At 40.1% G+C, this 27,381-nt stretch overlaps 1 pseudogene; it reads right to left on the bottom strand.

The window, feature by feature from the left end:
- LOC137248539 (piggyBac transposable element-derived protein 4-like) overlaps positions 1-27,381 on the bottom strand; it is a 71,590-nt pseudogene that overhangs the window by 36,390 nt on the left and 7,819 nt on the right.

The raw sequence follows: 27,381 nt of genomic DNA on the forward strand, positions 1-27,381 counted from the left end.
ATTGATTATAAAACGCATTACATTTGTATGTAGTCTATTAACTTGACAAATACAAGTATCAATCTAATATTTCGAAAATGTCAATAACATAAGATCATTGATGACGAGAAAAAGATAAGCAAAAATTGCACATTGATGCCTAGATGGCATCGCCTTGATGATAACTTTTTTTGAGTGCAGTTTCACTCGATTTCGCTGTGCCCCGGGATCCATGGAAAGTGTACACGGTTCTATTGGCCGATTTCTCGAAGAGATAGGCGACCGTTTGGAGTTAGTTCAGAGTTGAACGAGTAAGGGCCAATATATTTGATAGCACCTTGTGGGCCTGGATGACATTGAAAATAAAGATTTTGTTGCCGATATTGTGTGTCCCTATCCTAACTCCAGCTTTCATGATGGCTGATATTTTTGCCTGGAAGACACTACAGTGAACGAGTTGTCTGAAGGAGAGTTAGTGGTCTGCATCCACTAAATAGACTCCACCCCCAAATCTTCCGTTGAGCTTGCAAACGTAGGTGTATATGAAAAAGCTGCCGTCAACAGCAAGGTACCTATCCGAATTCGCCCAATCATCCCTACTGAGAAAGTTTACCGTAAAGTTGCTTTCCGCAACAGTTTTGGTCGTACAGCAATCCATGCTAGGAGGAAGAAACCTGTATTTGTTTAGCATGCTATTGTTTTATTATTCCAATTGTACTACTCTGTAAAATGCAGGGCTGACGTTGCCACTGCTCGCCAGCCAGCTGGATCCAATTGTAGAATGTCAAGAATGATCTGAAGAGCTTCACTAGGCGTTGTTCTCAGAGCACCACCTATGATGATCATACTAGATCTGTTGCCTTTTTTCAACAAGTTTAGACCTTACGCTGCAGCAGAATGAGCCAGCTACTCGCGGTATAAATCCATCTGCATATATTGGGTGTGAGTCGCCATTTTTTGCGGATTGCTCTTATACGCGTATATAAAGCAACCTACGCTTTCTTTTGGCGCTAAATGGCGTTTTCTTCCAGTTGAACTTTTTTCCGGAAATACGCCTAGCATTTGACCTTATTTGCCAGGTTTAGGTGAACAATATCTTTTTTATGTATTAAATAGCTCAACGGGTCGTACTCTGAAGAAACAGTGATATATTTTATTTCGATATTGCCCGAGATTTTCTGGGCGCCCAAAACTGCTTAAAAGGTTTAATGTCAACAAAGTAAGTTTGGTGTCCTGATCTGATCCTTTTTATATGATTGAATTTATTAGAAATGCAATTCGCATGCAAACTTATTGTTTACCAAACTTCAAAATAATTCAAATTATTCTCCTCAGCTGTGAACGATTAAACTGCACTCAGCAGAGCACAAAATGGCTCAATATGCCAGAGCAAAAATCAGCGCAAGCGTTCCATTATTTTGGTGAATTAAAAGCAACGAGAATTTTTATCAGAAGTACATATACACATACATACGTACAAAGTTTGCAAATAGTAAATGCAAAGCATTTTTTTCGGTCTTCAAACAATCAAACTGCCTTCTTTAAGAGTGCATAGAGGCAAATGGGAGCTGAGCATGTGTTTCTACTTATGTGCATTGTCAGTTATATTCGTTCATGTGCCCATGCAAATACACTTCATATTTAGATAAAGTTTTGCTTTCTGCTGTTGAAGTCTGTCTACATGTCGTATACGTAACTTGTGCAATTGTAAGTTTAAATGGATCATAGCGTTTGTGTACATAAAAAGCATTTCTCTTTCATACAACACCCGTATACACATAATTTAACATACAGATACATATGTATAAACTTCTATAGTTAAAGATAAAAATCATAGTGTACCTCTACAAGTGTGTCAACTAAACGATAAAAGTCAAAACTACAAACAGCCTCGCTCACCTGATGCAAATCTCAGGTCTAGAGTTGCATTTTTGGTACGTAAGAGTACTTCAAGCAGAGTTGCATTTGATAGTTTAACAAAACTGTAGTATTTACAAATGAAATAGTTGCATATATTTCCGTGGAAATAAGAATACTAAAAGATTTGTAGCCTGCAACAATGCGGAAACATACGGAAAGCAAAATTTATTTAAATTAGAGTCAAAATATAAAGCGCCACACGTGTAACATGGAAAAATTTCACTTCTAAGGCTGTTTACACAAATGTATAAGAGCAAAATTATATAAACGCTTTGGTCGCTTCAAAGCAAAGATAAGGTACGGCGTTTCATTGTTTTTCGTATGACGTTGTCAAAGCGTAGGTACGCAACCAAAGCATTCATGTAAATTTTTGTATACTTCGCCCGACAGATGAATTAATGAATGCAACACAACCAAAGCGTCTGTGTAAATCCGCCATACAAGCCAACCTAATAAAACCGCACTGCGTTTTTGTAGCGCACGCAAACAACCGGCGTTTTTGCCCTAACCCAAATAAGCATGCGTTGTGTGCAAACGTCAAATCTAAATGTCACGCAGAACAAAAATTGGAAATTGAGTTAGGTTTTCACGCAGCAAATTCAATTTGGGTTGCTCTCATACAAGTTGTATGTGCATGAGACATTTTTGACAGAAAATGACTTGCGTGAATTTATATTATGTTGGCTTGTTAATTTTTGTAGCTGTGAAAGTCTCCTGCAAATAAAATGGTACTGTAAGTGCAAAGAAATCAAACTCCTATATGACACTACTTTATTTTCTATGTATTGTAACGAATTTCCTGCAAATCCTCTTATTTGCCCTTTTGCTAGGATCGTATCGCTAAACTGTTGAATAAATAACTCCAATATTGAATAATGGAAAAACGGCCTTTATTAAAATACTTCACAATAACACTCAAACTGTGCAACGAATAGCTTAATAACCAAACTGATAGCTTAAAGGAAACTGACTTTCAAAATAATAGTGCTATTGCTCGCTAGATATCGTCTTACTCGTAACTGCTTGACAATTCAAATCAAACTGAATTACATTTTACTCGCTTGTGCCGCTTTTATAGTTTACGCTGCATACATCTAGGCTCTTCTATTTCCAGAACTTACCAACTATTTCGAGTGTTTATAGTTCTCATATAGTTTCTACTTGTTTACAATTTTCTACTTTTCAGCGTCTCTCAGATGTATGTGAGTTTGTAGTTTACAGTCTCTCGCACACACATAGGCGTATAAGTAAATGCATCTGTGTGTGACATCTCTCGGCTGCCTTATATATGTGTGATTTGATTATTGACGTGAACATCGCTTAGCATCGCCTTAGTGATGGTATAGCTTAGGGATGCTAATATCCGTGACAGTATTTTTCTTGTATTTTCTCTTATATTTTTTGTCGAGGGAGCCAATAAGGTTTCAGTACTGGTGTAAGTGTGTGAACTATATTTAAAAAAACTAACGAAATACAAGAAAAATACAACGCAGTTCATTAAAAACAAACAAGCCAGTTTGTATTTCATAGGGGTTTTTGACATTAGGCCATTTTTTCTTTATATTTTCTGACAAATGAAAATTTTGTGCATAAAAACAATTAAACTCAAAGTGTAAATTGTGTGTGCAAATGAATTTTCAATAAGTGTACATTTTTCAGTTTTTCATAGTTAAGGAATTAACCTCCACATTCTTGTGTTACACAAATATAGTGAACTTGGGTACAGAAATTCAAATTAAAAAGTTTTTCACAATAATTTAAAAAACTCTACGTTTTCTCTGCTTTTTACACTTAAAGGAGTAACCTTCCGTAATAAATTAAACTTTTAATGATAATCAATAACTCTGAACTGCACACTTTTCGCCATGATATACAATTAAAATGCTGTGGAACAGGAGCAACACTTTTGTGACTACATAAACCCTGTTTCAATCTTTCATGTCTCTGCACAGAACCCTAATTGACCGTTTTCAAACGAAACAACAATGGCAACCCAGATTTTCCCGTTAGGCTCACTTAAGCGAGTGCCTGTCAGAAAGAAGTCAACACACTTGTACTTGTACACTATGTTAAAAATATGTGTAGGTGTTTGATGGTTTGTATTGTCGAAACTAAATTACGTCTTCATTATCATATCTTTGCGTGGGACTTTGCACAAGGGATTTAAATTTTCTCGCATATTTAGGTGGCTAAGAAAATACTTGATGAACATTCACTGATAAATACAATATGCATATATGTATCTGACGAGCGTATATTTGCAGGCAATAAGGTATTTGTTAAATTCCATTATTTTGTGATTGTAAGAATAATTTTATATGCGCTCTCAGAAAAATTAAGGTTAGGTTGAACTGACCTCAAATGGACTGAATGTCTCCATAGTTTCGCCAGAATTTGTTTGACGACCAAACGGAAAACCCCTAAATAGGTGCCAGTACATATGGTATAGAGTAACTCCGTCCTCTTAGCAAATACTAGAAGTTTTATAGGACCTAGCTTAATTGCTGCCTCAAGATCTGTTACAGCTTTGACCTCGCGACCGCAGGGCACGGACATAGAACGTGCTCAAACGTTTCTTTCTGCAGCCGCACTTCCTTCATCTACTGTTACTGGCGAGGCCTAACTTATAACCAAGTGACGGCAGAAGGCAGTGTCCAGTTAGTATGCCCATCGTGAGCCCTAAGTCTACTCCCTTAAGTGATATGAGCTACTTTGTGAGACAACGCTTTTCCTGCTTGATGAGTGATATGCAACTCCTATTTCTGTTTGGTTACTCTCAAGCGGATTCGACAGTATACTGTCGATCAATCGAGTGATGCAGCCTCCTTTGCCCACTCATTGGTCTTTTCGTTACCTTATATCCCTTTATGTCCGGGAACAAAATAAAAATGCATGACCCGACCAGAACAATGTCCAGCAGATTTTTTATGAAGTACTGTTTTAGATTATTGCCTTAATCGCCGCCTGTCTATCAATTTATATATTGACGCGACTGCAGCTTAAGCACGCTTCATCCAAAATTTCCGCTGCTTTCTTCTCGGTTACAAATTCCACCTGAAAAACCCTGCAGTGATCTGGTTGCCTGCATGATATATTTAATTCTTCATCGGCATAGTAAACAGCGAACGCCATACCTTGCGTTAATTTGGAACCATCGACCAAATGTTTTTTTATATCGGACCATGATTTGCTTTTTTGTTCACTTGATGTGTCATTTAATTGTAGTACTTTCGTGTATCGTGACTTGAAGTCGGTGAACGTCAGTGATTTGCACGCTAGTCTGTCTTATGTTAATTGGTCTGAATGTTGGTTATATGAGACCGTAGACGAAAAACTTGATTTTTTAAATACAAATTTAACCCAATTATTTAATAAGCATGTACCCCTTAGAAATATTAAAGTTTTAAATACATCTTGCCCCTGGTACAACAATGTAGTTAGGTCAGCAATACAAACTAAAAATAAATTATATGCCAGATGGAGAAGAACTAGAACAACATATGATTGGGCACAGTATAAGATTGGCCGTAACAAAGCAAACGTATTATAAAAAATGAAAAGAGAGTGTATTGCGATGCCAAACTTAGTCCATTGTTACCGACAAGGGAACTCTGGAGCAATTTGAAAAGGCTGAATGTTCATGGTGAAGTACAGGAGGAATGTAAAATAGACCCCAATGTACTGAACAATTACTTCGCAAGTGCTACTAGAGATATGCCCATTCCCCCTCCACAGATATTTGCAGATAACCTTAGCACAAATGAAAATTTTCAATTTGAAGGAGTAACCGAGTCTGAGGTGTTAAAATCCCTCACTATGGTTAAATCAAATGCTATAGGCAATTATGGGATATCTCTTAAGTTTGTAAAGCTAGCATTGCCGTTTATTATAGGAACTCTGACTCATATAATAAATCACACCTTCACAACTGCGATTTTCCCAACGGAATGGAAAAAAGCTGCCATAATACCTATTCGAAAAAAGAGGAATGCCACGAGCCCAAGTGATGATAGACCGATAAGCATACTGCCAACTTTTTCGAAGGTGTGTGAATCCTTAATGGCAATACAAATTTCTGCTTTTGTAAAACGGAATAAACTGCTTTCCCCATTGCAATCTGGATTTCGGCTTAAACACAGCTGTTCTACAGCTATGATAAAAATAATGGACGACATAAGGATGGAGTTCGACTAAGGACATCTTACACTCCTTTGCCTTTTAGACTTTTCGAAAGCATTTGATTTAGTGAATCATGATATTCTTTGCAAAAACTCAAGTATTTTTTCGGGTTTTCTGATAGTGCTCTAAACCTTATAGTTAGTTACCTTGCTGGAAGAACTCAGAAAGTGACCTGCAGCTCTACGTCCTCTATGTCTAGTATCGTTACCTCTGGTGTACCGCAAGGATCTGTTCTTGGTCCCCTTTTATTTAGTCTCTTTGTCAATAATGTATTCTCTGTATGTCAGCATGTACAGGTCCACGCCTATGCTAACGATATACAACTGTATTTGTCCAGTCGTGTCGGTCTTGTTGAAGATTTGTGCTAAAAAATTAATTGTCATCTGTCATCTATTTCACAATGGGCTACTGTTAATTGTCTGTGTTTGAATGCTGTTAAGTCATATGTGTTGCCTATAAGTAGCAGTGTAGTGCATGTAGAAGATATCCCAAAGTTGTATATTGGAAAGGTTAAAAATTTGGGATTTGTTGTAAACTCTACGATCACTTGCTCAGACCATATAAATAAAGTTGTAAGCAAAGTGTATATTGTTCTACGTAGATTACGAATGTCCGCTTCATTTACGCCTCTTGAGACGAGAAAGAAACTGGCACTTCAACTAATTCTACCCCACATCACCTATTCTGAGCTTGTATATAGCAAGCTAGATTCTGCTTCGTCGCGCAAAATTGATGTTGCGTTTAACAATGTTACGCGTTACGTCTACGGACTCAAGAGATATGATCACATTACTGCATGGAAGACCAAAATTCTGGGGTGTACTATTTCCAACTATCTTGCTGCTAGAAACTGTACGTTCATGTATAAGCTTTTGGAATATAAAGCTCCCGAATACCTTTACGTTAAATTAATACTAACAAGATCCAGAAGGCATCAAACTCTGATAATCCCTAAATATAAATACCTGTCCTCTTCACGGCTTTTCTTCGTTAATGCTGCTAGGCTCTGGAATTCAATTTCAGAAGATGTCAAAGCTGTTATGGGTAGATGTAACTACAGAAGGGAAATTCACAATTATTTTATTTCTACAGTGTGAAAGTGATTGCGATCTGACTTGCTCTATGCATATTTCATTCCTCTATTTTTCTTTTACTAAATTTTTCAAATTCTAACTTTAAAATTACAAATATAATATTAATATTAAATATGTTTTTAATTTAAAATACTACGTTTATGTTGTAAGTTACTTGCGAATTGTAATAGACCTAAGATTTAAAATTTTGTTTTTTTTTTTTTGAATTTCCAATTTCGTATTGTACTTTAAAAGACTCAGTCTTACATGTACACCCACACATTCTAAATAAATAAATAAAAATATACACATGTATCGTATTCTGCCGTTTCCGCACCCTTGCTCCAACCCTCCGGATTTTTTGTAGCCCCAAGTTCTTTTTCGAAGCTCAGGCACTGGACCATGTATTGCGTTCTCTCTATATTTAAAGGCACTATACTGCTATGGCCATACGGCCTTCACTCAAACTACTCAGAGGCCTTAAGTCTTGCTGCAGTTGCTAGCGCTCTGTTTTTAGCCATTAGGTCTGTAGATGGGACGTGCAGTATGTCATGCAATTCTGCTGTCGGGGTTGTTTTCTGAGCAGTTCTAAACTCTCACGACACCAATACAAAAATACGCCAAATTTGCAATCTACTGATATAACACTGATATAAAAAACAGAAACGATTTAGCTACTCTGGGTACCAAGCCACAGTGGAATTCCCGGCAACACACTCTCTGATTTCAAGAATGCAGTACATAAAATGTATTTAGATCCGCAAGCGACCTTTGAACAAGCTATTCACACAGATACATATAAGTCACCCACGTACGCTATCCTCCTATCTTTCGAACTGAAACATTAAGAAAGCAGTTAATCATCTATACACGCTTCCGCTAGGGCCATACTTGTCTGACATACTTATAAATTTAAGTAAAAAACATAACCACCAACCTCTAATTTTTGCAGCTTTGACCCCGTTATTACTACCCATATCCTATATTTCTTTCTCCGAAAGGAATATCTAAGACAAGAGATTTTTGTGCCAAACCACTGCCGAGAGGCGACCCCGCCTAGAATACTGAATTTAATTTTAATATTTCTTAATTCGTTGGACTATGTCCATGTAAAGCTCGTACAGCTCACCATAAAAATTTCGAAGAACTTTTCTCTCGAACACTCCCAGAGCCATTTCCTCTGATGTGATTGCCTTCTGGCGTCACATGCTTATAAGTTAGGCAGATGTAGGAAGTGCGAGTTGCAGGAAAAAACGGTTAAGCATGTTCTGTGTTCGTGTCCTCCGCTTGCCAGGCTAAGGCTGCAGCTATTAGGGGCGGCAGTATTTGCCAAGAGGACGAAGTTTTACTATAGCATAAGTTCTGCAAATTGATTAGTGCGTTTGGTTGGTTGGTTGGTTGGTTGCTGTGCTGCCCGGATGTAGCGTACGTGTTGCTTTACTCACACCACTTGGTTAAAACTATAAACTTACTGATGTCCTTGATGCGGCAGTTTGACACCGCCCTTAAGTCGGGAAACACATAGTTGCCTAGAGTTCGGGACCGAAAGTTCGCGAGGGCTGGGTACTCGCAGAGGAAGTGGGTAACCGATTCCTCGGCACTCTCCTGTCTACAGCTCCTACAGCTCTCATTGTAGGGGATACCCATTCTACTCGCGTGCGGGTAAAACGGACAGTGCCCTGTAATAGTGGCCGTGGGTCTGTGTATTTCCTGCCTAGACCTATTTAGTAGATCATCGGTTCTTTTATGGTTGTACTCTGGCCAGATTAGTTTGGTGGTTCTATAGGTGTCCGTAGAGTACCAATCACGGATTGCTATTTTCCTAAGATAGGTGAGAATGTCTCTTTTAATTGATGTGAGTGGTCGATGCACCGCGACTGCTTCTGTGATGTCTAACGATGCTCACGCCTTTGCTATTTCATCCGCTTTTTCGTTGCCGTCAATGTTCCTGTGGCCCGGTACCCAGCTGAGTGTAATAGCTGCCTGGTTAACTGCTTCACGTAGCACTCTCTTACAGTTGTCGACGGCTTTTGAGGATGTGTACGATGATTCTAGCGCTTTTAGCGCCGCTTGACTGTCGGAGTATATGACTACCTCATCGTCTATCCGGTTCTGCAGCAGGAAGATGCAGGCCCTCTCTTATTCCTTGCAGCTCTGCTTGGAACATGCTGGCTGTGTTTGGAAGGCGGATGGGGATCGCGACATTTAGTTGGTTGAAGAAGACACCTGCGCCGACACCGCAGTCCATTTTGGATCCGTCAGTGTCGGCCGACTAATCCGTTCTAGAGGGTATCTGCACCTTGTAATTTCTGTCGAAGATCAGTGTTTTTGAAAGGTAATCTGTTGTCGTATCCACATCGGCGAGCCTTGTTAGGATGTCACGTATCGTTTTTCTGTCCAGCATCCAGACTCCCTTAGCCTGATGGCTGTGCTGATCGCTGTATATCTGATGTGAAGGGCCAGTGGCAGCAGGTTAAGTATAACATTTAGTGCGTCCGTCGGGCACGATCTAAGTGCACCTGTTACCTCTGCGCATGCTGCCCTTTGTATTTTGTTTAGTTTTTTAGTGTTGTATTGCTTGTTCAGGGCAGGCCACCATGCTATGGCTCCGTACGTCAGGATAGGCCTTATGACCGCCGTATAGAGCCACATCATGAGTTTTGGCTTTAGCCCCCAATTTCTGCTGACTATTCTCTTGCACGAGTACTATGCGGTATACGCCTTCTCTACCCTTTTTTCGATATTGGATTTCCAATTTAACTTGTTGTCTATTACGACGCCTAGGTACTTAACACTAGTTGAGAGCGAGAGTTCCGTACCATCTAGTGAGGGCAGTCGAAATGTTGGTTGTTGTTGTTGTTGTTGTAGCAATGCGCGCCCCACCTAATAGCCGCGACCGATCACAAATTGTCATCAATATCCTCTAACGGGAGTCCAAGGAAACTTGCCGTTTCAATAGGGGTGGACCATAAGGAAAGGGGTGTTAGAGGCGTTGGTTCCACATTACAATTAAAGAGATGGTTGGTGGCATGTGGGGACACATTGCAAGCAGGGCATACATTTTGTATGTCGGGGTTGATTCTGGATAGGTAAGAGTTTAACCTGTTACAGTATCCAGAACGAAGTTGAGCAAGAGTGACACGCGTTTCCCTGGGGAGTATGCGTTCCTCTTCTGCGAGTTCTGGATATTTTTCTTCAAGTACTGGATTCACCGGGCAATTCCCGACATAAAGGTCCGACGCCTGTCTATGGAGTTCACCAAGGACCTGCTTGTGTTTTTCCGCTTCATACGGCTGGGTTCTCAGGTGCCGTATTTCCTCAAAATGCTTACGGAGATGACTCCTTAGGCCCCTAGGCGGTGCTGGTTCGTCAATCAGATGTCTGTTGGGATGCCCAGGTTTCTGGGTATTCAACAGAAACTGTTTGGTCAGCATCTCATTTCTCTCCCTGATGGGGAGTATTCTCGCCTCATTATGCAGATGGTGTTCTGGGGACATAAGAAGACAGCCCGTGGCGATTCTGAGAGCAGTATTTTGGCAGGCCTGTAGTTTCTTCCAGTGGGTGGTTTTTAGGCTTGGCGACCATATGGGTGACGCGTAGCACGTAATCGGCTGGCTAATTGCTTTGTATGTGGTCAAGAGCGTTTCTTTATCTTTTCCCCAGGTACTGCCAGCAAGGGATTTGAGGATTTTATTACGGCTCTGAATTCTTGGAACAATTGCGGTTGCGTGCGCACCAAAATGTAGATCCTGATCAAACGTCACACCCAAGATTTTGGGGTGTAGGACAGTCGGTAGCGTAGTGCCATCGACGTGGATGTTCAATATGGTCGACATTTGGGGCGTCCATGTTGTAAATAAGGTCGCGGAAGATTTAGGCGGTGACAATGCCAGGTTTCGCGAGGCGAAAAAACTGGAGAGATCAGGGAGATAGCCGTTTATTTTATTGCATAGCTCATCGATCTTTGGGCCTGGGCCTGTGGCCATTATTGTGCAGTCATCGGCGTAGGAAACGATTGTGACTCCTTCCGGTGGTGAAGGTAGCTTAAAAATGTAGAAATTAAACAAAAGCGGGGATAGGACACCACCCTGTGGCACCCCTTGTTTAATTCTCCTTTGTTTTGATGTTTCGTTTCTGAATTGCACCGATGCCTGCCGACCACCCAGATAATTTGCGGTCCACCTTTTAAGACATGGGGGAAGAGTGGACCCTTCCAGGTCTTGCAGTAACGAGCCATGGTTGACCGTATCAAAAGCTTTTGATAGGTCTAACGCTACGAGTACTGTTCTATGGTGGGGATATTGATTCAAACCGCAATTTATCTGGGTGCTAATGACATTTAGCGCGGAGGTAGTGCTATGGAGTTTTCTGAAGCCATGCTGATGAGGGGCTAGCTGCAAATGTGCTTGGAAATAAGGGAGCAAAATGGCTTCAAGCGTCTTTGCCACTGGCGATAGGAGAGATATCGGACGATATGACTCACCTACGTTAGCTGGTTTCCCAGGCTTTAGTAGCGGGACCACCTTGGCCATTTTCCATTTCTCGGGTATGACAAAGGTGGAAAGAGACAGGTTGAAGACATGCGCTAAATATTTGAAACCCTCTTTCCCTAGGTTTTTAAGCATCGGCATGGCTATGCCGTCTGGGCCCACTGCTTTGGATGGTTTAGCGCGACCAATGGCGTCCTCAACCTCTCTAGCGGTGATGGTAATTGATGACGCGCTGAGTTTGTGTTTATGTGCGTGTCTATTGGCTCTCCGTCTATCTTTGTCGACCGTAGGATGCATTATATATTGTCGGCAGAAAGCGCTCGCGCATTTTTTCGCATCCGACAGCACCTTATCGCCAAAGGCGATGGAAACTTTGTCTTTGTGCTTAGTCGGATTCGATAGGGACTTTACGGTGGACCAAAGTTTACCTACACCGGTAGAGAGGTTACAACCTCTTAGGTGCTCTTCCCATTTCGCCCGCTTGTGTTCGTCCACAAGCAATCTGATGCATTGGTTTATATCCCTTATTTGGGGGTCGCCTGGATCAAGCTGTCTTATAAGGTCGCGTTCCCTCGCTAAGCTCGCGGCCTCCGCCGGGAAGTGGGCCGGATTTCGGGAATTCTCCCGGCGGGAATGAAATGTGCCGAGGCGGATTCAATGACCTTACGGAAGGCACGCTCCCCTTGGCGGGCATCAGTCGGGATAGGGAGGACAGCAAAGCTGCTGTCTGTTGCAGATTTATATTCTTCCCACTTTCCTTTTTTGAAGTTTATGAAAGTGCGTTTTTCGGTGACGATGAAGTCGGCGGTACGCTCGAACGAAATAAGTATGGGCAGGTGGTCGGATGCCAATGTTACCATCGGCTGCCAGTTGACGCAGTTTACGAGTTCTGCGCTCACGATTGAGATATCTGGCGAGCTATGACAGCTTCCTACCATACGTGTGGGGGCGTCTCCGTTTATTGTGCAGAACGTCGTTTCGTCTATTTGATCCGCCAACATCTCACCCCTACTGTCCGCCCGCAAGTTTGAATGCCATAGGTCGTGATGGGCATTGAAATCGCCTAAGATAATGCGATTGTTGCCAGTGAGTAAGGCCTCGATATTAGGGCGGTATCCACTGGGGCAACAGGTGACAGGAGGGATGTAGATGTTGATGATTTCTAGATTTGCATCGCCTGACCGGACAGATAGGCCTTGACGTTCTAAGACATTGTCACTGCGGTCGATGCCAGGATCAAATATATGATATTGCACAGAGTGGTGTATAATAAACGCGAGGCCGCCTCCATTTCCGCTCTCGCGGTCTTTCCTGTGGACATTATAACCAAATAAATGTTGGTATTTTCGTTCTGTTACTGAACAGTATCAGTTTTGTTTTGCTAGGGCTGATGTTGAGGCCGCACGATGCCGCCCAGGTATACAGCCTGCTCAGCGCACCCTGAAGGATGTCGCTTAGCGTGGAGGCAAAAGCCCCCTAGACTGCAATGACCACGTCGTCTGCGTATGCTACTGCCTTAACACCATTCTTGTCGAGTTCGAGTCGTATCTCGTTCAGTGCAATGACCCAGAGTAGTGGCGAGAGGACCCCGCCCTGCGGTGTACCTCTACCAACTTTGCGGGTCATTGTCACTGAGCCCATATCCGCTTGTATGGTTCTGTTTTCCAGCATTGATTGAGTCCATCCACAAATGTGGTTGTCAACTCCGGCCCTTTGAAGGGCTTTCACAATTGTGCCGGTTTCGATGTTGTTGAAGGCAACTTCTATATCTAGGAAAGCTGCTAGTGTGAATTGTTTGTAGTGTAGTAATCTTTCCACAAAGCCCGTTAGCTCATGGAGGGCGGTCTCCGTAGATCTTCCCTTCATGTAGGCGTGTTGTGCCTTTGACAGGTTTGGTCCTGTTATTATTGATCTAATATATATATCCAGAAGCCTCTCAAGGACCTTGAGCATGAGGGATGTGAGTCTTATTGATGTGTAGTCTTTGGCATTTTCGTGCGGGCGTCTACCCGCTTTTGGCAGAAAGATTACTTTTGTTTTATCCAGCTTTGTGGGATATAGGTCAGGGCGATACTCGCTCTGTATACCACTTCCAGCCAAAGAATCATTGGATCACCTAGCCTTTGTAGCATTACCGGGATAATGCCATCAAGAACTGGCCATTTGAATGGAGAGAAGCCATTTATGGCAAACCCGATCTCTTCGCTGTCTATTATCCTGTCCAGTAAGCCTTCTGACGGCTGAGAGTCCCTGCAGAGAGATTCTTTTACTGGTGCTAGATCGCATCCAGGGAAGTGAGTGTTGATGAGTGTGCCCAGGGAGTCCTCGGCTGAGTTTGTCCAATGGCCTGCCTCACTTCTTACGAGGTGATTGTTGCGGTGTTCTTTGGACAGAATTTTATTCAGTCTGGAGGACTCACGAGTGTTCTCTATTGAGGAGCAGAAGGATTGCCAGGACACAGCCTTCGCTACCCTTATAGCTTTTTTGAATGCTTTGAGCGCCTCCCTATATGGCTGCCACTCCTTGGTTATGAGGCACACATTAAATGCTTTCCGTACTGTCGTTTTAAGTTTCCTAAGGTCCCCGCTCCACCAGGGTTGGGACTTCTTTTTACGAATACTAAATGGGGTGCACTTGTTGTAAGAGGTAGTTAACGCGAGCTCTTCCTTGCCGACTAGCTCATCGAACTTTTGCGGGCTGTTTATGTAAGGTTCGCTTATTTCTAAAGCTGGCGTAGATAGCCTTACAAATTTATCCCACTTTGTTCTTCTTGGGTTTCTGTAGCGGTGAGTCTGGTCATATCCAAATTTGATGTCTAAGAAGATCCAGCGGTGGTCCGAGAGAGAGGCTTTGTCTGACACTCTCCAGTTTTCCACTAGCGCCGGGTCCTCGTTGGTTGTCAAAGTTAAATCTAGGACTTCCTCCCAGCCCTGAAAGCTGTCTGAACCAGGGAATATAAAAGTGGGCTTGTGGCCGCTGTTGCAAATACTGAGGTTAGAATTAAGAATAAAGTGTAGAAGGGACTCACCTCTTTCGTTGGTTGAGGAGCTGCCCCATATCGTGTTTCTTGCATTGGCGTCGCAGCCTATAATTATGCTGCACCCGCCGCTATTATTTATAAAGTGCGCCAGCTCTGGAGGTGGAGCCATCCCCTCATGGGCCATGTAGGCCGAGACCACGTAGATGGCCTGGTTGGACACGCGCTCTAGCTTTACCACTGTTAGGTCTGCTGTGCTGTAATTTGAACATAACATAGCATTTATACCTTTTTTGATTAAAATGCCTGCTCTTGGCTTACCTGCATCCGTTTTGAAGAACAGATTGATTTCCTGATTGTGGACCCAGGGCTCTTGGATTAAGGTGATGTGGATGTCCTCCTCACCGAGAAGGATTTTAAGATTATCTGTTGCATTTAGAGTGCTGCAGATTAATCTGCATACACTTAGACTTCTGTTGTGACCCCGTCCCTGATATTGACACCTTGCAGCAGATTACCTGCCCCTTCAACTTCATCAGGGTCGTCTTCAGCAGGGATTGTGTCGCCTCGGAATACCTTTACCTTGGTCATGCGAAAAGCAAAGCAATTTTGTAATCCGCCTTGGCCAGAGCCTCTAGGGACTCCTCGCAAATGGCCACCAGGATTGGTTTGCTGGTTTTCGACGGCGTTTCTTCTTTTATTAGCAGCCATTCTGCAAATGGCCGGAATGTTGCTGTTATAAAGCTTGATACAATCCAGCAACTCCTCTCCCGAATCCTCCAGGGGGAGCCAAATGCGCGCACGAGTTCTCTTCGGAACCTCTGAGGCAGGTATTAGCCTTAGCTGGAGGTTGTTTACCTGTCCGCTAATTGGTGCTATACACCTTGTCAGAAATTCCATCGAGACCTGGTCCGCACACCTGATTATCCTGTATCTTCTCAGGGTTTCGGAGGAGTCAATGACTGGGAGAGGTCCAGTCGGGTTGTCGCGCACGTGCCGCGTATCAAGTTTCGACAGCCCGACCTCGATCTCCACCCAGTTCTCCTGAATTGTTGCTGGCGATCGACTGTCAGCATCCACTATGGCCACTTGCAGGTGGTCTCTGGCGGCTTCACTGAAGTGTCTTCTGGATGTCTGTTCCGTGTCCGCCCGTTTGGGCTTTTTCGAAACAGCCTCACTGCTATTTTCATGGCCGGATCTGTTTCTCTTTTGAGAAACGTCCCCAGCCGAGCTGGGTTGCCTAGGTTGTTGAGGAGTCGGATGCTCCCTTTGAAAGTGTTCGTACACCTCCACAACCGATGTGAGAGATGCGACGTCAACAGAACCGCTCGCGATCTCGCCACTTTGTATTCTCCGTAGAGCATACAGCACTCGCTGGTACCTGTTACGCCTAATCTGTCCTTGACTTTTTTTCCTCTTCATTCCTTTGGAGGCCTGTGTACTGTGGTTGGTACCACCAGCCTCTTTAGGGTTGGAAGTTTGTCCCTGGGTATTGTGGTTGGTACCCATCTGGACCTTTTTTACTGTTGTTGTTGGTACTGATTGAGCCTTTGGTGTACTGTGGATGGTACTACCGCCAGCACTGATAATCGTCTCCTGTCTGGAGGCGAGAAGAGTCTCCTCTTCAGACTCCGTCGCATGCGGCAACGGGCCCTGTGCGAAATAATGTCCGTAGTCGTTGTCCTTATCGTCGTCGTCGTCTCCGTCTTCGTCAGCGTAGCGTCCATTGTAGAGCCGTTTTCGTCCAGTGAAAAAGGTTGGTCACTCGTTCGCAGAGCCGGTATGCGTTGAGAAGGCACCTATACAACCGACCTTGCCCGGGCGTCGGAAGGGACCGTTCGGGATCAGCAATTGTATTAACCCACCCGCTGACCATTCATCCATCGGCACGGGTACCTCAACGCCTTGGATTGGGGTGGTGCTGGTGCGGCAATCCTCCCATCACTTACAGTCGCAGGAGACGTAAACTGACGTGTTGAGATCTGCTTACAATCCCACGGTTGCAAGCCACGAAAGGCATTCCTCTTATTTCACTACCGTCTGAGGTTCTCTAATAGAGAGATTCTTCAGGCAGTCGTTTAAGCCCCCTCGCCAGCGACAAGGCGACCAGCACCAGAGGGAGTGCGTTTGGACATCAAACAATTCTTGTAACACTATGGACACATTCAGTCTATGTGTGGTCTTATTGACTGGGCAGTTCAACCTTACCTATTCTTCATTAAAAATTAAAGAATAATTTTTCCTTTTATCATTTAATAGAAATTTTCTCCAATTAAAAAAGTTTTGTTTTTAATATTTAGCTCATTTTAGGTAAGTATTTTTTGAGAGTGTAAATACAGAGACTATTTTTAGGTCGCAGTCATTAGTAAACTACTAAAAAGAATGCAATGCTTTGTTGTCGTTATTATATGAAAAATTTATTAAAAGTGAGTACTTATGGCCGCCAAACTTTATATTTTAGTAGACACAATAAAGCAATGGCAATGAGTTGTTGAAACTATGTAGCAGTTCAAAACTCTAAGTGCTCAGACTGAAAGGAAAGCGTTTGCCAAATTGGTTGACTACTTTTAGATTTACGAAAATAGCAATGAAAACAAAATTGAGTGCTTTTACTTAAATGCACAACAAAATTTTCCACGACTTTACTAAGAAACTTTGGTACACAAAGATTCATACAAAAACATTGCTTAAACAATCAAAACTATACGTACTAGTAGAAGAGAAAACGTGATTATTTTTATGAGTTTATGTAAGAAAGGCAACTTGAAGTAGAACTGAAAGAGCATTTTGCAAGGTCGATACTCGGCTTAGATGTCAATGGCGTCACTGGATAGGCCGTATTATTTGAGGGATAAAGACGTTCTGCCTAAAGAGTATTCATCTCGAAACCCAACTTTGACAGCAGTGGATAGGTGAAGGAAGAACTTATCCTTCTTAGAGCAGCCAGCTAGAGTCAATTATTCACTTCCCAAGATAGCATGTCCTGTCTTCCCGTGCGACTGGGGATTGTTCCCTTAAATGTAACTTTCTTTAATTTCCTTAGGTGTAATTTCATTTAATTTTTTAACCACTCAAATTGCCATCCTAATATTTGCTACTTAATTACTCTCTTATTCCCCGAAGGTTTAGAACGTTACCCTGGTTCAAGAAAATTATTTCGCGGCATTTGTCACAAAATAATATATTTAGGACGCTCCCGCCCGTGTTAATGCGTCATTCGCATTTTATAATCTTGTAAGATAGTTTGTTCGAATCGATGGCAAGGACATAATAATTTTTTTTTTTTTTGTAATTTTTCGAGTTTTGATATGTGTACGTATGTATTTATTTCGTAATTGAAAAAATATTAAAATTAGAATCGAAGAAAAAAAAGCTTATTATTATTTTCTAGAAAACATGTTATATAGATAGCCCTTTGCCTAGGTTAATGTTTAGATACCTCTTTCCGGGAAATGGATCAGGGACTAATCTATTCTATAAAATTGTATTTATGGTCTGATTTAATTAAATATTGGTATGTGCCTACCATTTTCTGTCGTGCTAAGGAGATAATGTACTTTCCTACAAAACCAGAGGGGGCAGGGAATTACAGAAGAGACGTAGACATGGAGATAAAGATGCACAAGAAGAAAGTAAACGGGAGATTAACCGGGCGGAAAAGAAATGCAGACAGAGTGGATGCATTAGGAGAGGGAGAAGGATTTTTTCTTTCAAGAATATTTTGTAAGTCAAGGTGAATTTTTTGTGTACTATTTAAAAATAATAGTGAAATATGCCACCTATATCAATTTGAAATGGATTGACGCACTTCAATAAAATTTAGAGAGCGATGGAATCGTATCGGTACTGTTTCGTGGGAAATATAAAAAAGATGCATAAAATGTCACATATCTCCAGTGGTCTTAAAAATTATGAAAATTGTTCTTTAGAAACGTTTCTAGATTTCAATTTTGTATCACAAACAAGGCAAACTTTAACTGATTGTTTACATTATTTTGCTTAAAGTGCAATTTTTTCAATATCAAAAGATTTGATTTGGCAATAATTTTATACCAATTTCACACAGACATATTATTTTTTTTTTTTATTTATTTATTTATTTATTTATTTATCAGTCTACAAATTAAACAATTATACAGACCAAATATACCGACACTTAAATCTCAGATGTAATACACGATATAAACAACATAAGCAGTCATCAATTTTAAAGTAATATTTAAACAGTATTGAATTAAACGCTTGACAATTTCAATTAAAAACTTAGAAGAAAGCAAAAGATAAAATGTTGAAAATGTGTTAAAATGTACTCATGAAGGAGCTAGTAAATAATAATTTATGAAATTGACAATAAAGCAAATTAATAGTAGATAAAATATATACAGAATAGAATTTATACAGAGTAAATTTGATTGCATACATATAAAAATAATGATCGCTACGCGATTTTGCAAACAAGTTTCAAGTAACTGGTACTTCAAATTTGAAACAGAGGGTTGAACAGTATATCACGGTTTAGCGTTCTTTGCTTCATTTCGAATTACAAATTTAATGTAGTTAAAAGGTATTTTTTAATACCAAGAAACGAGTCGCAGACGTCTAAATTTTTACAGTGTTTATTAAAATCACGACATAAACAGTGAAGTGGTTCGTGCATTTCATAATTCGACCTGCATGTAGCTACAAAAATTGATTGAAAATGTCTAGATGGCCTAATAGGAACGTTAAACTTAATTTCACCAAGCAAAAATGGACTATTTATTGACCCTCTTATTAATTTAACAATAAATAAGACACCAAGCATCTTCCTGCGGCTCTGAAATGTAGGTAGCTGTATTAGTTTTAACCGGCTGCAATAGGGGGGAAGATTTTTAGAAGGATCCCATGGCAAGTGTTTTAAAGCGAAAAGCAAAAATTGTTTCTGGACCGATTCCAGCTTGTCAGAATGAACCTGATAACGCGGATTCCAAATTATTGAAGCATATTCCAAAGTAGGTCTGACCAATGTGGTAAAAAGGGTTTTGTAACGTATGGGTCATTAAATTCTTTAGACCAACGTTTAACGAAAGCCAAAGTACCTTTCGCGCTATTCACGCAAGATTCAATATGAAGTTTAAAATCGATTTTCGGGTCCATTGTAACACCTAAATCAATAAAATTAGTAACTTGCTTGATTACATAGTCGCCAATAACATAATCATGGGATTGGAAGGACTTCCTTGTAAAACACATGAACTTACATTTAGGTAGGTTTAGTGACATGGCGTTTACATTACACCAGTCACCAAGACTATTCAGATCAGCCTGAAGACATGCCCTATCCACGGCTGAGCGGATAGGCATTACAAGTTTGACATCATCAGCGTACATCAACGGCTTACAGCTCTTCAAAACACTAGGAAGGTCATTAATGAACAACAGGAACAAAACCGGACCAAGATGGCTGCCTTGGGGAACACCAGAAGTTACGTTTATGAACCGAGACCAACAATTATTAAATATAACTGTTTGTTTTCTTTCCCTCACATAAGAAGAAACCCAAGATAAAAGCAAAGGAGGAAATCCTAACCGATCAAGTTTGAATAAAAGTATAGAATGAGAAACTTTGTCAAAGGCCTTACTAAAATCAGTATAAATAACATCAACTTCACAATTAGTCTTAAAACTTTTGGATACAAAGGTTGTAAACTCGAGCAAGTTGGACACCGTTGATTTACCCTTGCAAAAGCCGTGTTGTGAAAAGTCAATTAATGAAGATACTCTAAAAGCAATCTGTTTTGTGATAATCAATTCAAATAGCTTAGGAATAGTGTTGAGTTTGGCTATTCCTCTATAATTTATAACCCACGTTCTGCTTCCATTTTTATGCAGTGGTATTATGAATGATTCTTTCCATTTCTTGGGGAATACCCCTTGCTTCAGGGACGCATTAAACAAACAGATTAGAGGTCGATATAAGAATTGAGCACAAGATTTCAGCAATACCGACGGAATATGATCCGGACCACTAGAGTAAGAAATTTTTAGATTTTCTAGATGAGTTAAAACACCATCAGTACATATATATGGGACTGCCTGGGAATCCAGAGGAGACAATCTGAAAGGATAATTCGATGGCGGGTAATCATAGGTGTTTGAATAATTAGATTCGTAGAAATCCGCAAACATGTTAGCAATTTCGAAGCTATCGTTGGAAATCTGATCATTTAGCTTCATTGTAGAAGGAAACCCTTTTATCTTCCTTTTTGAATTAACGAAGCTGTAAAACGACTTAAGATTGACAAAAATTTGGCTTTTAATCCTACTGATAAAATTCTTGTAACAAATTCTGTTCAATGTGTTATATTTGTGACGTAAAATTGAGTAGGCCGCATAGTCAGTCATTGATCCAGAAAGTTTGTGATGGTTGAATGAACGCGTCTTCTGGTTTCTCAGGCGTTTCAATTCATAGTGCTCCAAGCCGATGATGATATAGCAGTGTTTTCTGACGTAGGTATGCATTTTTTAAATATTCCTTATAATACATTATTAAAATGGGATATACTGTCATCAATATCCCCATCGTACTCAGGCCAATTTATTCTCGATACTTCGAGTATTACTTTAGACCAATTGGCTTTTCTAAACAGAAATCGGTGAGGGGTCTTTCGCACTACGTTGGAGGAACGCTCAGAAAAATTGTAAGATTCCATAAACATCGCGAGAGCAGGATGATACACATCTTCGGGCAGGGCAAGGGGGTCACATCGGTTTACAAAACAATTTTAATCGTCTGAGAAAATTAAATCCAAGCATTTACCGACTTTATTCTGAATGTTGTTAACTTGAAAAAGTCCAACATCTGCAAACTCGTTTAGGAAATCATAGTCGATAGCACGAGAAGAAGTAGGAACTAGCTTCCCATCGATAAGACTCCATGACACACATGGCAGATTAAAATGGCCAAGTACAGTGACAGAATCACAGGCCCTGACAGTACTGCACACAGATTTCACTATTGAGGAATGATTCAAATATAAGGAAATGTCAGATTGTGGGGGAACGTAGTTGGCTATAAAATATTTGTAGGTTGAGGAAAGTTTTACTCTTACACAAAGAATCTCAGCATCCTCAAAGTCAGGAAAATGTAGTTCCTCCGCGGAAAACCTAGTGTGAACGGCAATTAACACACCTCCACCAGCTCTGGCCAGTCGGTCTTTTCTAAACACTTGAAACGAACTCGATAAAACTTCAGCATTAAAAACTGTTGGTTTAGCCAAGTCTCAGTGAAAACGAGTACATCATAAGAACTCTCATGACTCCGTAGAAAAATTTCCGTTAGTTTGGTATTCAACCCCCTAACGTTCTGATAAAGTATACTAAGTGAGATATTATTTACGTTTGATAAGACATAATTTAAGTTTGTACCACTTCTGGAGTGTTGTCTGGCAAGTTTTTTGATGCATTTAAAGTAGCGCGGTCACGGTTTGACTTTCTAGTAAACAAATGCACCACAGAGTGCTTCGGCCAGAAAGTAGAATCGAGTACCCTATCAAAAAATGTGTCAGGAACCAAGATTCTGAAAGAAGATATCTCTCTCCCAGACTTAAAATTAAATTTATAAACATTAATATTGCTGTTAAGTTCAACACCAAGCTTTGAGCATACGTAGTTAGATATATCAGCTTCCGTCAGTGATGCGTGGAGCCGTGATACAAAAATGAACCTAAGGGGGGGGCAGCAGTCACCTCCCTAGGAGCACCAGTTTCTAAAGCAACCGATTCAGAAACAGGGGCTGTGATTGGGGCTGCGAGTGCGGTTGTTGTTACAGCAGTCGAATCATTACCAGAATTGGAATGCATAGCAGGAACATTAACAGCATCAGAATCATCAGCATTGACAGAATTAGTGCTGTTCCCAACAACAATCACTTTGTTTTTTGAAGCTGGAGTCTTGTTCTTAGTAGACATTGCAATGTTAGCAGCAGCACTGGGTTTAACAGTTGTATTGGGAATATCCGCAGTATTAACAGGTACAGGAACATTAACACTATCAGAATCATCCGCATTGACAGAATTAGTGCTGTTCCCAACAGCATTCGCTTTGTTTTTTGAAGCTGGAGTCTTCTTCTTACTAGACATTGCAAAGTTAGCAGCAGCACTGGGGATAACAGTTGTATTGAGAATATCATCAGTATTAACAGGTGCTGTCAATCGTTTAGCATAAGACATTTGTGTATTGAAATCATGCGAGGTGGTGGCTGAGTGTACGCAAAAAGGCTCACTATTGTTATCAGCAGAAATTGGACTTGCATAAACAGGTGATCGGGCGAGCAAGTGGCAATGTATACATGGCTGCATTAGTGTAGGTGAAATCGATAGAGTATGAGGTTTGAGCGCGCAACCAAAGAGGATAAATACAATAAGAGCCGTCACTCGTTATTTTTTTGGCATTTACTCGATGTATACTGAGAGGTAGTCGCTACTTTTATTTTGGGCGAAATGTTTATAAATGTCTTCTATACATTTTCGTGGGGTATTTGTGTTTATTTTTCCGACCGTATTTAATTAATTTATTTAATTCTCTTTCCAAAAATCACAGTTGCACAAGGGGCCTACACGGCATGGATAAATGCGAGACAATTAAAAATGTCCCTCTCGGAAAACATTCGGCATCAATTTTTTCAATTTCCAGCGAGATACTCGCCACAAAATAACGAGTGAAGGCTCTTATTGTATTTATCCTCTTTGGCGCAACTAACATTACCACTACTCAACGAGTTCGTATTAGTGATAGAGCTAACAAGATTTTTTATTTTATTTATGCCATCAGCCATCACCTCCACACACCTTTCATTGTTTTTGTTAGAGTCGTCCTCATTATCTTTAAAATGTTTTTTGATGACACTTTTCATATCAGCCATCTCCGCAAACAAATCCTGTTATGAAGTCACAATATCGTTTAATGAAATAATTAATTTTTCCATTTGTATGAATTAAGCGGGGATTGCCCTAATTGCTTTTATATGTATGGAAACATTTATTTGAAGTAATTTTTTAACTTAATTTATTTAAAAATTTTTTCTTTTCACACAGGGCCACTGGCTGTATTTTTAAAAAAATTGTGAAAATATATAGCATTCGTTTCCTCCTTAACTTCAAATACAATAAAAACAAAATGCATGCGCAATTCTTCAGAGATGTTACAACTAACCAAATATGTGCCTATTTTTAAGAAAGCCATATTATTTTTTGCTGCAAATATAAAAACTTTCTGGTATTTTTCTTGAATTATCAAAAATTATTTATTTTTGCTTGTCATTTGTAACATTGGTAATAAAATGCGAAACAAGAAGCAAACCCGAATAGATTTATCACTTCATTGTGTATTCAATACAGCAAAAATAAATAATTAAGAATTTGAATTTTGTGTGAAAGATAGAGTTCAATAAGAGCCTCAGGCCCACTTGCAGAACGGAAAGTTATCTTTTTAACTCAGAGTTAATTTGAACAAGTCAAGGTGTCTAAGTTCGGGTGTAGCCGAACATTATATACTCAGCGTGCGCTTCAATTGCACACTTCATTACAGATAAATTAATTTTCTACATAACACGTAGCACCACCCGTTTAAAAAAAATGTCTCCCCATTTCCTCTTAAAATAAAATTTGATAAGTGAAATATCATTGATTCAAAATTATTTTTTGCTAAGTTATAGCGGCGGCCACCGTGGTGTGATGATAGCGTGCTCCGCCTGTCACACCGTATGCCCTGGGTTCAACTCCCGGGCAAAGCAACATCAAAATTTTAGAAATAAGGTTTTTCAATTAGAAGAAAATTTTTCTAAGCGGGGTCGCCCCTCGGAAGTTTCTGGCAAGCGCTCCGAGTGTATTTCTGCCATGAAAAGCTCTCAGTGAAAACTCATCTGCCTTGCAGAAGCCGTTCGGAGTCGGCATAAAACATGTAGGTCCCGTCCGGCCAATTTGTAGGGAAAAATCAAGAGGAGCACGACGCAAATTGGAAGAGAAGCTCGGCCTTAGATCTCTTTGGAGGTTATCGCGCCTTACATTTATTTTTTTTATTTTAAGTTATAGCTTATTATTCTAGTCTACGACCCTTTTAAACTTGTTTTATATTTAAGTTGCCGTGGTCTTTAATCGATCCCGTCCATTTTTACTAGAAATATTTTCTACTATAGGGAAAATCTGTGTACCCAATTTTATTACGATCCGTTAATTTTTCTTCGAGTTATGGCTCCCGAAACATAGAAAATTGCTTAGTCATAAAAGGGGCGGTGCCACGCCCATTTTCTTAAATTTGAAGTCTTTCCTATTCATTGTTATAAATCCACTTGGGAAATGAAATACCATTGATATAAAGCTCTTTTTTGCAAAGATATAGCTTATTTTATTCATCCACGACCCTTTTAAAAACCTTTTATATAAAATTGGGCGTGGTCCTTAACCGATTTCGTAAATTTTTCTTCAAAGCATTCCTTATAGTAAGGGCAACCTCTCTGCCGAATTTTGTTACGATAGGTTTAACGATTTTTGATTTATGATTAATAATATTTGTAAAATTGACTTTATCACAAGTGGGCGGTGCCAAGCCCATTTTAAAAAATTTTTTAAATTTTCATCAAGAGTCAATATCAGTCCACACGTTAAATTTCAACATTCTAGGTGTATTATTTACTAAATAATCAGGTTTTTTGTGTTTTCCAAAGTGTTATATATACAAAAAGTGGGCGTGGTTATCATCCGAATTTCAATCTTCATTTTCAATACCAATCTATTCTGGGTCCAGATAAGCTCGTGTACCAAATTTGGTGAAGATATCTCAATATTTACTCAAGTTATCGTGTTAACGGCAGACGGACGGTCGGACATGGCTCAATCAAATTTTTTTTCGACACTGATGATTTTGATATGTCGAAGTATATATCTATCTCGATTCCTTTATACCTGTACAACTAACCGTTATCCAATCAAAGTTAATATACTCTGTGTGCAAAGCACGCTGGGTATAAAAATTGGCCAAAAATTTATGAGCTTATCCCCTCATGTCAGGTTAAGTCTGAGTTAAAAACATACTCTTTCGTTCTTCGAAGGAAGTGGCAAGTCGAGTGATTATTTTCTGAATGCGCTATCAAAGCATCAAAGCAGGGAGTTTATGTAGATCCGCCTTAAGACATATCCCCTCTTCGGGGATGTATACATAGCTCCTGCCCATGCCAGCATATAAACTTCGACTTTTCTGAAAAGCAGGTCGCCATTATTTTTATTATTGCTTAAAATCCTTTCATTTAGCTTTGGATCCTTGCGGCAGAAAAAACATCACGGATCAAAAATGGAAATAAATGATTTTCTTTTAATGCATGAAAAACGTGATCCAGCTAGGAATCCTATTTTATTAAATTTCCTGGGTTTATTAAATATTAAATAAATATTTACAGTTAAGCAGTGTGCTGAAATTTATTCACATCTGTGCTTTCAACGCAATTGGTTCCACCCGTCCCAAGCTAAAAGGAGCTTCTATTTTTTTTTTTCTGTAAGACATACAAGTAACGTTAGGGCATAAATTGGATGTTTGCTTTTGATTTCAACATATGGTACAGCCAATTTCGAAAAGATTTTTATGTTTGTCTGAAATTGGAAAGTGAATTCATACATTTAAATAAGCCAGTGATTTCGTAGTTCCACCCATTCTAAAGGTTTACAAGTAGGATATGTATCAGCTGCGGATTAACAGCTACGCTCACCTGATCAAAATGCTTCTTCTTGTTTGTGGATGCTATTTGTCACTGTTGTACTCTTAAGCTGCAGACATTGGTGCTTTATAGGTAACCGTATCGGTAACCTTATAACAGCTGATTCGACCAACCTTATGGGAATCAATGCAATCGATTATTGGTGCCGCTAAGGTCGTAACCGTATCGTAGCCAACCAATTGGTTTTTGGTTTACCGTCGTAACGATAAACAGCTGATTACGTTAGGGATACTACTACAGCGATACGACATACGGCACCGATGACTCCCGCTTTAGGTCCAAAAAAGGTGTAGTACCTGCTAACAAAAACTGCGTAAAAATTTAATTGTAAAATTAGAAAGGAATATCCTTATTTATTTTCATTTAACTACATATCTCTTTAAAATCCATATGTTTTGGACAATTTTAGTTAACATATTGTAACGAATTTTTATTTGCAAATCCTCTTATTTGCCCTTTTGCTAGGATCGTATCGCTAAACTGTTGAATAAATAACTCCAATATTGAATAACGGAAAAATGGCCTTTATTAAAATACTTCACAATAACACTCAAACTGTGCAACGAATAGCTTAATAACCCAAACTCATATCTTAAAGGAAACTGACTTTCAAAATAATAGTGCTATTGCTCGCTAGATATCGTCTTACTCGTAACTGCTTGACAATTCAAATCAAACTGAATTACTTCTTACTCGCTGGCGCCGCTTTTATAGTTTACGCTGCATACTTCTAGGCTCTTCGATTTCCAGAAGTTACTAGATGTTTCGGCTACAAAATCGCCAGCCACAACTACGTGCACAAATTATTGCTCTCTCTTGTGACAACTCAGATAAGGTATATGCATGTGTTTGTAGTTTACAGTCTCCCGCACACACATAAGCGTATAAGTAAATTCATCGGTGTGTGACATCTCATCTCTTGCTGCCTTGTATGTAAATGTTGCTCGTCGGAATGTGTACATATGTGTAGACGCAATTATTTATTCGTTTATGTAGATACATAATGATTGAATTATT

This window comes from Eurosta solidaginis, chromosome 4 (assembly GCF_040869045.1).
Source record: "Eurosta solidaginis isolate ZX-2024a chromosome 4, ASM4086904v1, whole genome shotgun sequence".
NCBI lineage: Eukaryota > Metazoa > Arthropoda > Insecta > Diptera > Tephritidae > Eurosta > Eurosta solidaginis.